The following is a 14,467-nucleotide window of genomic DNA, read 5'->3' on the forward strand; positions in this document are numbered from 1 at the left end:
TGTTTTCCCTACTCTGTTAAACCACCAGTGTTTTCTTAGCCACTTGCAGTGTGATTGCCAAAACCTACCAAGGTTAGAACAGATGCTGGAAATACTAGAGAACCTTGATCAATTCCTTTCTATCCTGGTCAAACAGGCATAGCACAGATTGATGAGCCAGTGATGTGGCAACAAAGAAGACAAATGCGATTCTGTGCTGCATCAACAGATGTATAGTGTTGAGAGTGTGAGAGAGAAGTAATTCTGCCTTAGTCAGACCCCAACTGAAATATTGTGTTGAGTTCTGGGCACGTCTGTTTAAGAAGGGTATTGACAAATTGGAGTGGGTCCAGAGGAAGGTGACTAGGATGGTGAGGTGTCTGGAGAGTAGAGCTATGAAGACAGGTTTGAAGGAGTTGGGCATGTTTAGTTTGGGGGAGAGATGCTTAAGTGGGGACATAACTATTTATAAATATCTGTGGGGCTGTCTTGTGGAAGATGGAGCAGATTTGTTCTTGGTTGCTCTGAAGCTTAGGACCAAGTCAAATGGGTGTAAAGCAGTGACATGATCAATTTAGGCTTCAAACATAAGCTGTGATCAGCCAAAGGTCCCATTTCACAGCACACTCATGCTGTTATTTTGCATAGTTCAGAATTCAAACATTCCAGCTCAGAAGTCAAAGCAGAATGAGGACTTGAATCCTTCTCCAACCACACAACCGTTCCTTCTTTTCAGCATCCCTTCTTCCCGCCTGTTCGGGGCAAAGCACCATGTTCCTTTCTCGCCCTGCCCAGCAGCCTGTGTTTTCAGCTCTGTATTTCCAGTGGTGGCTGAGGTAGGTGCTCTGCCACACACCTGAAATTGATTCACAACCCATTTAGTGGATCCCAACCCACAGTTTGAGAAATGCTGGTTTAAAGTACAGCAAAGGAGATTCTCATTAAACTTTAGGAAGAACTTTTTGATTATATGAACTATTTGGCAACGGGACAGGCAACCGGGTAGATGGGACTCGTCAGCCTAGGAAGGCAGCTCATCTAAGAGAAGGAAACTCTGACCTCAAACCTCCACTGCCTTGTGGCTACATCCAGTTCTGGAAAAGGCTTCAGGAGTCAACCTCGAGGCAAAATCAGGAGCCGGAGTCCCTTAGGCAGTTCATGGCTGAACACAGTCACGTTCTGGCAACTCCTGCAACGCCGCTGGAACCAACCGTATTGGCTTCTGCCTTTCATTGGACCATTCCAGCGACGTGGAGAGGGGGGATTTGCTGCATGGGTAACAGCCTATCCTCCATACCTTCTTTACCCAGGCTTCGCGCACTGGAGAGGACACTCCAACTTCGCCATACGGCGTCGGCACAACACGGGAAGCAGCAGTTTACCGGTTATAAGTCTTTGCTCGATTGGCGTAGAGCATGACGCCAGGGGCTGCTTCCGACGGTGGGAGAGATCATTGCATCTCATTGGGCAGCTACCGCCTGCCTTAAGCTGGGCAGTCCCCAGCCAGTAAGGTGTTGCCTCGCCACGGTCCGTTAACCTCATGGGGTGCGTGGGGTTTAGGGTGAAAACCGACAAGCGGATCGACAACTCTGCACCACGCAACAGAAAACAGAAAACTACTGCCCTAAAGCTGAGCACCTGGAACGTAAGGACAATGACACCTGGCTTCTCTGATGACCTGCAAGGAATAGACGACGCACGCAAAACAGCTGTCATCGACATGGAGCTGAGCAGACTGCAGATGGACATCGTCGCCCTTCAAGAGACTAGGCTGCCAGATTCCGGATCTGTCAAGAAGAGAAATTTCTCATTTTTCTGGCAGGGAAAACCACCAAACGAAACCAGGGAACATGGCGTTGGCTTTGCGGTCAGAAATACCCTGCTGAAATCCATCATCCCACCTACTGTGGGAAGTGAAAGAATTTTGTCCCTGCAGCTCCAGTCATCAGCAGGACCTGTCACTCTCATCAGTGCTTATGCACTGACTCTGTCGTCTCCAGCAGAAGCCAAAGACAATGATGACCTGGCCACCACTGTCAAGAAAATCCCTGTAAAAGAGCCATTGTTCATCCTCGGCGATTTCAGTGCTAGAGTTGGTGCTGATAACAGTTCATGGCCCACTTGCTTAGGTCAGTTTGGCACTGGGAGGATGAACGAAAATGGCCAACGCCTGCTAGAGTTTTGCTGTCATCACGGTCTCTGTGTCAGCAACACGTTCTTCAACACAAAGCCCCAACATAGAGTCTCTTGGAGACATCCAAGATCAAAGCACTGGCACCAGCTCGACCTGATCCTCACCAGACGCTCCAGCCTTCCCAGCATCAAGATCACACGCAGTTATCATGGTGCTGCCTGCGACACTGACCACTCCCTGGTGTGCAGCAGAGTGAAACTGCAAACAAAGCGACTGTATCACACGAAAAAGGAAGGAAGACCTCGCATTGATACCAGCAAGACCCGGGATCAGAGAAAAGTGGAGGAATTTGCACAAGCGCTTGAGGAATCTCTTCCAGGCCCGGCCGACGCAAACGCATCCAACAGATGGGAACATTTCAAGAATACCGTTTACAACACCGCCTTGTCCATATTCGGCAAGAAGACCAACAAGGCGGCAGACTGGTTTGAAGCCCACTCTGAGGAGTTGACACCAGTCATTGAGGAAAAGAGGAGAGCTCAAGCAGCATACAAGGCCTGTCCCAGTGAGCGCAACCTGCAGGTCCTCCGAACTGCTCGCAGCAAAGTCCAACAGACTGCCAGGAGATGTGCTAACGACTACTGGCTCCAGCTCTGTTCCGAGATACAGATAGCAGCTGACACGGGCAACATCAAGGGGATGTATGATGGTATCAAGCAGGCCCTAGGTCCAACACAGAAGAAAATTGCCCCTCTGAAGTCTGCCACAGGCGAGGTCATCCAGGATCAGGCGCAGCAGATGGAACGCTGGGTGCAGCACTACTCTGAGCTATATTCCAGAGAAAATGTAGTCACCAAAGAAGCACTGAACAACATTGAGTGCCTGCCTGTGCTGGAAGAGCTTGACAGTGAACCAACCCTAGAAGAACTTCACGTGGCCCTGGACTCCCTTGCCTTTGGCAAGGCACCTGGAAAAGACAGCATCCCTGCTGAAGTCCTAAAATGCTGCAAAGAGATCATCGTCACTGAGCTGCATGAAATCCTCTGTCTCTGCTGGAGAGAAGGTGGAGTACCTCAAGACCTGAGGGATGCAAACATCATCACGCTGTACAAGAACAGAGGTGACAGCAGAGACAATTGTTTTAATTCTATAATTCTGGATTGTTATTTTTATTTTGTTAGCCACCCTCATTGCCCTTATTGGGAGAAAGGCAGTATAGCACTCACTCACTCACTCACTCACTCACTCATAGATTGAAAGAATATGTATTATAATCTTAAAGGAGATCCCCCTTAGAATCCTACAGAAGAGGAAGGATTATGTATTTCCGGCAGAAGAGCTGAAAAAGAGGAAGATTATGTTTAGATGAGGAAAGCTGGAGGGTGTTATTTTCAGATTTTAACAAAGAATCTACTGGCTGGATACAGTTCAAAAGGCAAGAGATTTTATGCAGAAATTTAAAAAAGAACAGGAGGACTTTGGAGGACAAGAAGGAAGATCAGAAGATGTGCAACATGACCAATGTCAGGAGAAGGAGCTTTTGATGGACAATGGATAAACTTACAATTCTTATTAAAGACAAAGTAAAAACTTTTATGGACAATTGGAAACCATTCATGAACTTCCTGTGCATCAAGGGGAAAATGGGCCAAATAACTTATGGATTTGATGAGTAAATGGGGGAGTTAACTTTTATGATTTTCTCATTTTTCATTTTGTGTGGAAAATGTACTCTTTAATAACTGTAGACTGTTTAAGATTTCATAATTAATTTTTTGTATGATTTGTAGTAGTACAAAGAAATATAGTCTGAGATCTTCACACTTGCCACACAACTTGCAATGTCTTCTTAATTTTTTGTATTTGTTTTTAATAAAATAAAAAAGTATTTTAAAAAAACAAAAAAACAAAGTGAAATATCTCAATTCTATCAAAAGCTATGGCCAAAAAAACAAAAATGCAACTATAACAAAAGGCAAATGCATGGAGACCTATGGAAAGTGAAACTGAGCCATATCACGTGTTTACTCGTGAGTAGGTGAACTTGCCATAGTCCATTGGAAAGGGCAGACTGAGAGGAATCCAAGGACACCCTAATGGTCCTCATCCAATGTCAGGTTTTTGGCATCCCAGGCTGGAGATTGTTATTAATCAGGATGTGGCAGGAGGGGCCTTGATGTCCAGGCCCGGTATGAAATGTCAATTAAAGGAACAGCGGCACTGTACTGTATATGTATGCTGATGCAGTCAGCTGCACCTGTTACAGGTGGGAGTCACGTGACCTGGGAAGATGTGTGCAGAGTCATGTGGGCAATGGTGGAGTGGTGCAAAGCCAATCAGAGTGGGTCACAAGACTGTCTTGTGACGATGAGGTCGCCCCACTCTGATTGGCTGGCCCCGGTTTATATGGGGCAAGCACAGACATTAAGGTGTGGGTTGTTGTGGTGGAGTTTCTGCGTGCCGTGCTGCTGTTTTTGTACTGATTTTGGACTGCCTTCTCGTGATTGTGACCTGCAGTATCCCTGACTCCTGGACCATTTGACTGACTACTCTTCTGCCTGCTCCTTTTACCAATACCTGCTTCTGCAACAAACAAGCCTGTGTCTGCTTCTTTGGCTCTGTTTGGGATCGCCTGCTTCTTGTGCTGTCTCCCTATGTTCCTGATAACAACATGCCCAGCTCACAATATGGAAATATCCCAAGATGCCCAGTTCACCCATAAGGCTCTTCCCTGACCAAAAAGCTATCCCTCTCAGAGAACCAGTTAACTGTGATATTACACCTCCAAGGGTGAACAGAAAGGTCCTAGACAAGGGCAATCAACAAACAAGGATAAAAAGGTTAGGGTAAAAGGGATGAGTCAGAGTGCCAGACCCCCTCTAACGGATATCTCTGTAAACAAACTGCTGATGTGTATTGAATTGCCATCCTCAGATCAACATCCTGTACTGATAACATGCCGAATGTTGTTTTGGGCGTCTGCCTGTATGTTATTTTTCCCTATAAAACCTGCATGATTGCAATCCTTCTCGGTCCTCCAAGTGTGTGGGGGTCCCGTTTGCAAATGAGTAAACGTTAAGAAGTTCTTTGAATTCTCCTGTCGCCTGTTTGATTGCCTCTCCAAAATCCAAAGAACCGTGTGTGTGTGTTCATTCGGGGTCATTCCCAAGCCATTCTGCTAGCGGGAAAGCAAGGGCTATCCTCCCCTGCTCACCTGACATCCAATAAGCTAGACTAGTTGGCAACCTTCAGTCTCGAAAGACTATGGTATCGCACTCTGAAAGGTGGTTCTGGAACAGCGTCTAGTGTGGCTGAAAAGGCCGATTCGGGAGTGACAATCCCTTCCACACTGGGAGCAAGTGCAGTCTGTCCCTGGCCTGTCTCCCTGGCTATGGGCCTTCCTTCTTTGCCTCTTAGCCTCAGACTGTTGGCCAAGTGTCTCTTCAAACTGGGAAAGGCCATGTTGCACAGCCTGCCTCCAAGCGGACCGCTCAGAGGCCAGGGTTTCCCACTTGTTGAGGTCCACTCCTAAGGCCTTCAGATCCCTCTTGCAGATGTCCTTGTATCGCAGCTGTGGTCTACCTCTAGGGCGCTTTCCTTGCACGAGTTCTCCATAGAGGAGATCCTTTGGGATCCGGCCATCATCCATTCTCACAACATGACCGAGCCAACGCAGGCGTCTCTGTTTCAGTAGTGCATACATGCTAGGGATTCCAGCACGTTCCAGGACTGTGTTGTTTGAAACTTTGTCCTGCCAGGTGATGCCGAGAATACGTCGGAGGCAGCGCATGTGGAAAGCATTCAGTTTCCTCTCCTGTTGTGAGTGAAGAGTCCATGACTCGCTGCAGTACAGAAGTGTACTCAGGACGCAAGCTCTGTAGACCTGGATCTTGGTATGTTCCATCAGCTTCTTGTTGGACCAGACTCTCTTTGTGAGTCTGGAAAACGTGGTAGCTGCTTTACCGATGCGTTTGTTTAGCTCGGTATCGAGAGAAAGAGTGTCGGAGATCGTTGAGCCAAGGTACACAAAGTCATGGACAACCTCCAGTTCAAGCGCAGAGATTGTAACGCAGGGAGGTAAGTCCACATCCTGAACCATGACCTGTGTTTTCTTCAGGCTGATTGTCAGTCCAAAATCTTGGCAGGCCTTGCTAAAACGATCCATGAGCTGCTGGAGATCTTTGGCAGAGTGGGTAGTGATAGCTGCATCGTCGGCAAAGAGGAAGTCAGGCAGACATCTCAGCTGGACTTTGGACTTTGCTCTCAGTCTGGAGAGGCTGAAGAGCTTTCCATCTGATCTGGTCCAATAAGCACAATCTCCAAAAAACACCAGAGAAGGAAGTCCCTGCCTCCAAGCTGACAAATGTATTGATCCCTATGGAAAGCAAAACTAAGCTACACATTGGTGTTTACTCATGAATAAGCAAAGGTGCCCTGACTCATGGTCAGGTCAGGCAAAGAGGAATGCAAGGTCACCAGAATGGTCCCGATCTGGTGAAAGTGGAGTTCAACAAATGCTCCAGAAGGCAGTGCCCATCCGTCCCCATAAAAAGAATAAAACAGAGGCATCAACTGGTAAGGTTAATTTTTTTTTCTTTTTTAGACTTATAATGCTAGGCGAGTTCTGATGCTGATATGGTTTAAATAGAAGAACTTAAATTGAACTGGGAACTGGGTAGCTCTGATACATGGAAAAGGGATTCTGGGTACTGGATACTGGGCACTGGGTAGGGCTGAAAATCTTAAATGATTTTTTTTTAAGGGGAGGGGGCTGTGATTGCAGGCAGGCTACAGAGAAAATTCACTTGGTAGAACAGGGCTGGCTTCCCTGTATTTTATTATTTTTGTTTTACTTTAATTATTTATATTTAATTTCTTTGATTTTGCATTCGGCAAAGAAAGACATGACTTTGGGTGGGTCCCGGACAGATTGTCATTCTAAAAGTGGATCCTAGTGCTAACAGTTTGAGAACCACTGCAATAAGGTGTTAGTAAGATGACATCCAGGGGGTGGTGGTGACACCACTAGTAACCCCAATTATGGAAATTGTGGTTTTTAGGAATAATATAATCATGTTATATACCTGCTGTAAATCTGCATAATTTACAGCAGAATGCAATGAAAAAAAAACTGGAGTGAAATATCTTCATCCTATCAAAAGCTATGGCCAAAAACCCCAGAAAACAAAAATGCAACTGTCTTATGTAACAAAAAGTGCATTCCTTAACTCAGAAAATGGATCAATGAGACTGAGGGCGCAATCCTAACCCACTTTCCAGCACTGGCATAGCTGTGGCAGTGGGGCACGTGCTGCATCCTGCAGTTGGGGAGCAATCATGGAGGCCTCCTCCGGGTCAGGCCCTATTTGTTTCCTCAGCACAGAGTTGCATTGCCCTCACCACGGTGCTGGAAGATGGGTTAAGATTGCGCCCTGAGTGTTAGAAGAGCTACTGAGATGCTATCATGACGCTGCATGGAACCAAGAAGATGTTATTATGAGTCAGCTCCCTTTTCCATGCATCTGAGCTAATGCTAGAACTCCTATTCAGCTGTGTGAGTGTCGTCGTTGGCCACTTTTTTGTTGGTTACTGATTGGCTGGGTAATCTGTACTGCTCTGTAGTAAAATAAATAAAGTTAACGGGGGGGGGACACCGTGAGTTATCAGACCGGGTGACACCAACCCTAGTGATGCCATTGGTGGGGAGGTTCGGTGTTGTACACTGGCTTAGATGACTTTTAAAGTGTTTTCTAAACATTGAGGGTGGACTTTAATACCATGATAGCTAAATTGAACCTCCAGATGCAGGAGCAGGATGCAGTGTTGGTGTTGTGGACAGGCATGAGCACTATCTGAACTTCAGGGCCCAGGCCAACCAGCCGGACCTGGGCTCCCAGTTGAACTTGGGCCTCTGTGGCTGGGTGTATAGACCTGGACTCCAGCCTGGATTTGGAGCCTAGAGCTACCTGCCGGGTAGACCTGGGCTCCCATTCTGACTGTCCTCTGGAGCTGCCTCTTCCAAGTGGGTAGACGTGAGCCCTGGGCTTCACTTTGACGTCCATGGCCAAGGTTTGCTGGGCAGGTAGACCTGGGCTCCCACTTGGACTTGCAACTAAGATTAATTAATTTTGTCATATTGGGGAGGGGTGTCAAAAATGTATGGGCAAGCTATTTGCGAGCGGAGCGGACAAGTGGGCAGAGCTCAGGCCATTTCCCTGGGAATGACATTGGCCTCCAGAAACCACCAGTGGGCCTTTTCTACATCCTATGAAACCAGGGCCAGGAACGGCGCAAGTTTGGGGCCCTTCCAGGAGTGGCCGAGGAGCAGCTTCCCTGCAGCAGGAACCCAAACTCTGCAGTCCCTACTGCCCACCTGTCCCGCCCTGCCCTACCAGCTGGTCTGCACATGACTGAGCAAGTCAGCTGAGCAGCGGGGGAAGGAGGCAGTGAATGAGGAGGCAGGGTGTGCCTGCCAAGCGGGTGAGTGCCTGACAAGCTCGTTGTCAGCCCGCATCCTTCTCCCCCCAAGCAGCCTCCAGCAAAGACAGTCTCCTCCTCAAGGTGGGTCCCTCCCTTGAGTGCTTTCCTTTCTCCCACATGCTCCTCCCTTTCCACTCCTGGCCAGTGAAGAAGCAGCATCCAGGCTGCTAAGCTTGCTCCTCAGCCCTTGCGGAAGAGCACCCACCCTGCAGGGCTCGGTTCCTTCTGTCAGATCCTCTGATGCCCCAGAAGCTGCACACATTGGAGAAATGGGCAGCAAAGCACATGTTGGGCTGGCAGAGGAGGATGGCATGTGTCTCCTTGTCAGCAGCGTACTGGGGCAGCACCGGAAGCAACCGGTCCCAAACAAAGCCACAGACACAGACACAGTTGAGTAGAGAAGCTTGTATTGGAAAGGAGCAGGCAGAAGAGTAGTCGGTCAAATGGTCCAAAGGTCAGGGATACAGCAGGGCAGTCATGATTAGCAGTCAGAGTCAGAAAACAAACCAGCAGCACTTCACCTAGAACATCCACCACAATCAACCCAAACCTGGTGTCTGCACCAGTCTCCTTATATATCATCATGTGTTGGCAACCTTCAGACTCGAAAGACTCTGGTATCGTGCTCTGAAAGGTGGTTCTGGTACAGCGTCTAGTGTGGCTGAAAAGGCCAATCCGGGAGTGACAATCCCTTCTGTGGTGTTTTTAAGTGCTTAAGCAGAAGCACACAGAAAGCCTTGGTGCGATGGCAATTGCGGGCAAACCCTCCCTTGTTGGCAAACCGACAGGGATGCTAGTTCCCAGGCTGAAGTGTGACAATAGCTGATACAGCACTCTGTGAAGAAGCACCCATTGTTCTCACCCCTGTATGAGATTCTAATGTGGCTTTATCTGAGAAGTGAATGTAGCAATGTTGCAAGTACAATAAAAACGCAGGAGGAGGCTAGTAGAATCAGCTTCTCTCTCTCTCTGCACTCTCAACCCTCAATATGTCTGCTGTCTCTTGATTTTCTGTCTGACCATTCATTGCTTCTGCTCTCGCACCTATATCCAGCAACCTGACCCCTGGGCTTTGGTTGCTCCCCCAAGGGTCACTGCAACACCTTCCACACCGGGAGCAAGTGCAGTCTGTCCCTGGTCTGTCTCCCTGGCTATGGGCCTTCCTTCTTTACCTCTTAGCCTCAAACTGTTGGCCAAGTGTCTCTTCAAACTGGGAAAGGCCATGTTGCACAGCCTGCCTCCAAGCGGGCCGCTCAGAGGCCAGGGTTTCCCACCTGCTGAGGTCCACTCCCAAGGCCTTCAGATCCCTCTTGCAGATGTCCTTGTATCGCAGCTGTGGTCTACCTGTAGGGCGCTTTCCTTGCACGAGTTCTCCATAGAGGAGATCCTTTGGGATCCGGCCATCATCCATTCTCACGACATGACCGAGCCAACGCAGGCGTCTCTGTTTCAGCAGTGCATACATGCTAGGGATTCCAGCACGTTCCAGGATTGTGTTGTTTGGAACTTTGTCCTGCCAGGTGATGCCGAGGATGCGTCGGAGGCAGCGCATGTGGAAAGCGTTCAGTTTCCTCTCCTGTTGTGAGCGGAGAGTCCATGACTCGCTGCAGTACAGAAGTCATATACCAGAGCCAGAGCCAGCCAATCAGAACAGGATGACCTCATTATCATGTGACAGTCTTGTGACCTCTCTGATTGGCTGCCCAGTGAGTGGTGCCCATGGACTTACTCTGCTCCCACATCCCTGAGGAACATGGCTCCCTTCTTACACAGGTGCATCTAATTACTGATCAGTACACTGGGCTGGACATCAAGGCCCCTGCCACATCCTGGCTCACAATTCCATGGCCTGAGAGATGCCAAGGCCTGACAGCACATCTTCTGGAGACCTGCAGGCCTCTGCTCCTGCTTGTTCAGCGATCACAGTAAGCCAGCTGGGGGTGGGATTCACTGTCGGAAAAGGTGGAGCCCCCTGGTTGCTGGAGCCCCATCTCCTTTTCCAGCAATGCAGTGGGTCCTTCTCCCCCAGCCCTTTCTGCCCTCTCTCCAGGTCTGTGTCTGCTGCTGGAGGGTCACGTTCCTGGGCCAGGTGAGTGGGGAGCCCTTTCCTCCCACTGTGCACGACCCCTGGCCAGCACCATGTCCTTCCGTGATTCTGTCTTGCCTCGGCCAGCTGGAGTTGCCTGGAGAAGGAGATTCCAGGGGAGAAGTGAGCCAGCGGCAGAAGGGCCCCTGCTGAGCAACCCAAAGTGCCTGAACTCCTGGGGGACGCCTGGAGGGCACCTGATTCTGAGATCTGACACAAAGAAGGGCGGATGCCAAGGGCAGCCTGGGCTGGAGCACCCAGGCAGCAGTATGCCCTTCACGCAGCTGCTGTGTTGGCAGCTTGTCCTTCCCTTTCCCCTTCTAGCCTCTGGTCATCTCCTCATCACGGCTGCCCTTGCACCCCAAAAGCTTTCTGGTTTGTTGCTGTCTTTCCTGTGTGTGTGTGTGTGGGGGGGGATTTCTAGCAGCAGAACCTAAGGTGGCAACACCAGCCAATCACATCACCCCAACTGTCTCTCCCTCTCCTCCTAGCCCTTTAGCAGGTGCCCCCCATAACTCAGGAGAAGGTCTCTCTCTGGGGTTGAACGAACGAATGAATGAACGAACACCCCGTGGGCACCTGGCAGAGTGCAGGACTTGCCCCCTAGACACCAGCAGAGAGGAGCCCCAAGTCCCTATGGCACCAGAAGGCTTATCCCACCATAGGGAAGAGAGGAGTGAAGTGTTGATGTGGAGCTGAAGAGGAGGCCAACACAGTTGGCCACCAGGCCCAGCAGTCCAGATGGGTGCCCCATACCAGAGACAGACACATCATCAGTCCCACCCCCAGGATCAGGCCCTAGGGAAGCTCAGCCCAAGCAGCAGGTAGCACACCTGGCTGAGGGGGGCTGTCCCTTTCATGGACCAAACATGTTTGGCAAGGAGCCTGGGAAGACTCATCAAGATTATTGTCTTAAACAGAGTTTAAACAAAGAAGGAGGGAGACAAAACAAGCAAAGGCAGGCACTGAAGACAAGGATGCAAGAGGCCAAGGCAGAACTCAGCTGAGGGGGGTGGCAGAATTACAGACTTGCAGGAAACTGGGGGGGGGGGCAGCTTAGAAAGAAAGGGACACCACTGTCTCTATTGCAATGTCCTGCTGCACAGAGCACTGGAAACTGACAGGATGAGCCTGAAGGTCTCCCACAGAAAGGCAAGGATGACCTGTGACGATCATGCAAGGATGGCAAGAGGAGACCCAGGACTGGAAGGGTACCAGAGGAGAGGCTGAACCCTGCTCAACTGTGCAGGGGAGGTCCAGTCACCACTCAGATTTGTGGTGGACTCTCTCTTACTGGAAATCTTCAAGTAGAGGCTTGACAAGCACCTGTTAGAGACGCGCTAGGAGGATTTCCTGCTACAGGTAGGGGGTTGGACTAGATGACCTTTTAGGCGCTTTCCAACTCTATGATTCTATGACTGCTAACTTTGCCTTACCAACCACTCGGAAGGAGCCGGCGGGGAGTCTGCATTCCTGGATGCTGTCCTTGCCAACAAGGAAGAATTGGTCAAGGCAGTGACCACGCTGGGGCCCGCAGGAGGGAGCGATCCTGGCACTCTCCAGGCCAAGGACAGGCAAATACAGGGCTGATGGAAGCTGGGGTGCTGTCAGAGGCAGCCCCATCATTCAGTGGGGTCCCCAGGCCCTCTGCATATGCTGCTGCTGCTGCCATCTCACCCTCCTCCTGGCCAGGTGGGCAAGTGGGGGGGCCAGACTGCAGCCATCCAACCCAGAGCCTGCCCTTGCCTTGCCTTGGGGCCAACTTGGGGCCAACCCTTGCCTTGGCCTTGGGGCCAACTCCCTCCTCCTTGCTGTTCGGTTTGCAATCAGCAGGACTGCTGAGCACACTGGGAACCCTGAAGCAGGTCGCTGTGCTTTGCCTCTCCCTTCCTGCACACCAGGCCGCGTCGTGGGCAAGGAGATGGCGGTTGTGGAAACTCACTGGAGGAAGAAGGGCACTGCTGCTACCCCAACCCTCTTCCTGCTTGCTCAACAGCTCGTTGGGAAATGGCATGGAGAGTGAGGCAGCACAGGCAAGCTAAGAGGCATTCCTTGCTGGGTCACAGCTCCCCCGGTTAAGCACCCCAAGCAAACATTCAGTTGGCCTCAGTGCAAGGTCAGCCCCAGTCAGGAGCACACTCTGGATTGCAGGAATGCTGATTTTATTGGGCCCAGAGAAGGGCTGGGACTTTCTGAAGTGCAAGATGCCAAAGGCTCAGTCACAAACAGTTCCCATGAGGAGAAAAGTCGGCTCAGGAAACCAGCGTGGATAAGAACATAAGAGGAGCCCCGCTGGATCAGGCCACAGGCCCATCTAGTCCAGCTTCCTGTATCTCACAGCGGCCCACCAAATGCCCTAGGGAGCACACCAGATAATAAGAGACCTCATCCTGGTGCCCTCCCTTGCATCTGGCATTCTGACATAGCCCATTTCTGATGCACATACACATCATGGCTTGTAACCCATAATGGATTTTTCCTTCAGAAACTTGTCCAATCCCCTTTTAAAGGTGCCCAGGCCAGACACCATCACCACATCCTGTGGCAGGGAGTTCCACAGACCAACCACACGCCGAGTAAAGAAATATTTTCTTTTGTCTGTGCTAACTCTCCCAACACTCAATTTTAGTGGCTGTCCCCTGGTTCTGGTGTTATGTGAGTGTATAAAGAGCATCTCTCTCTCCACTTTATCCTTCCCATGCATAATTTTGTATGTCTCAATCATGTTCCCCCTCAGGTGCCTCTTTTCTAGGCTGAAGAGGCCCAAACGCCGCAGTCTTTCCTCATAAGGAAGGTGCCCAGCCCCGTAATCATCTTAGTCGCTCTCTTAGGCACCTTTTCCACTTTCACTATGTCCTTTCTGAGATGTGGTGACCAGAACTGGACACAATACTCCAGGTGTATTCACTCCAGGTGCATTGCAGCCAGTGTCACATTGATGCTCCCCCCCCCATCATTTTCTGGGCAAGGTCCTCCCTTGGGAGAAAACCCTATCAGAGCAGCATGACTTGGAGACAGGGGTGAGCAGTGAGGTGGCTAAGTTTGCAGATGACACCAAACTTTTCCGAGTGGTGAAGACCAGAAGTATGGGGTACAAGCCATGATGTGTATGCGCAACCTCCTGATTTTAGGAATGGGTTAAGTCAGAATGCCAGATGTAGGGGAGAGCACCAGGATGAGGTCTCTTGTTATCTGGTGTGCTCCCTGGGGCATTTGGTGGGCCGCTGTGAGATACAGGAAGCTGGACTAGATGGGCCTATGGCCTGATCCAGTGGGGCTGTTCTTATGTTCTTATGAAATGATTGTGAAGAGCTTCAGAAGAATCTCTCCAGATTAGCAGAATGGGCAGCAAAATGGCAGATGCGCTTCAATGCCAGTAAGTGTAAAGTCATGCACATTGGGGCAAAAAATCAAAACTTCACATGTAGGCTGATGGGTTCTGAGCTGTCTGTGACAGAACAGGAGAGAGATCTTGGGGTGGTGGTGGACAGCTCAATGAAAGTGTTGACCAAATGTGCGGCGGCAGTGAAGCAGGCTAATTCCATGCTTGGGATCATTAGGAAAGGTATTGAGAATAAGTCATTGTACAAATCGATGGTAAGGCCACACCCGCTGTATTGCGTCCAGTTCCGGTCGCCACATCTCAAAAAGGATATAGTGGAAATGGAAAATGGAGGGCACTAGGACGCAGGTTGTGTCTGTTGTCTTGTGTGCTCCCTGGGGCATTTGGTGGGCCACTGTGAGATACAGGAAGCTGGACTAGATGGGCCTATGGCCTGATCCAGCAG

Source organism: Tiliqua scincoides, chromosome 3 (assembly GCF_035046505.1).
Source record: "Tiliqua scincoides isolate rTilSci1 chromosome 3, rTilSci1.hap2, whole genome shotgun sequence".
In the NCBI taxonomy this organism is placed as follows: domain Eukaryota; kingdom Metazoa; phylum Chordata; class Lepidosauria; order Squamata; family Scincidae; genus Tiliqua; species Tiliqua scincoides.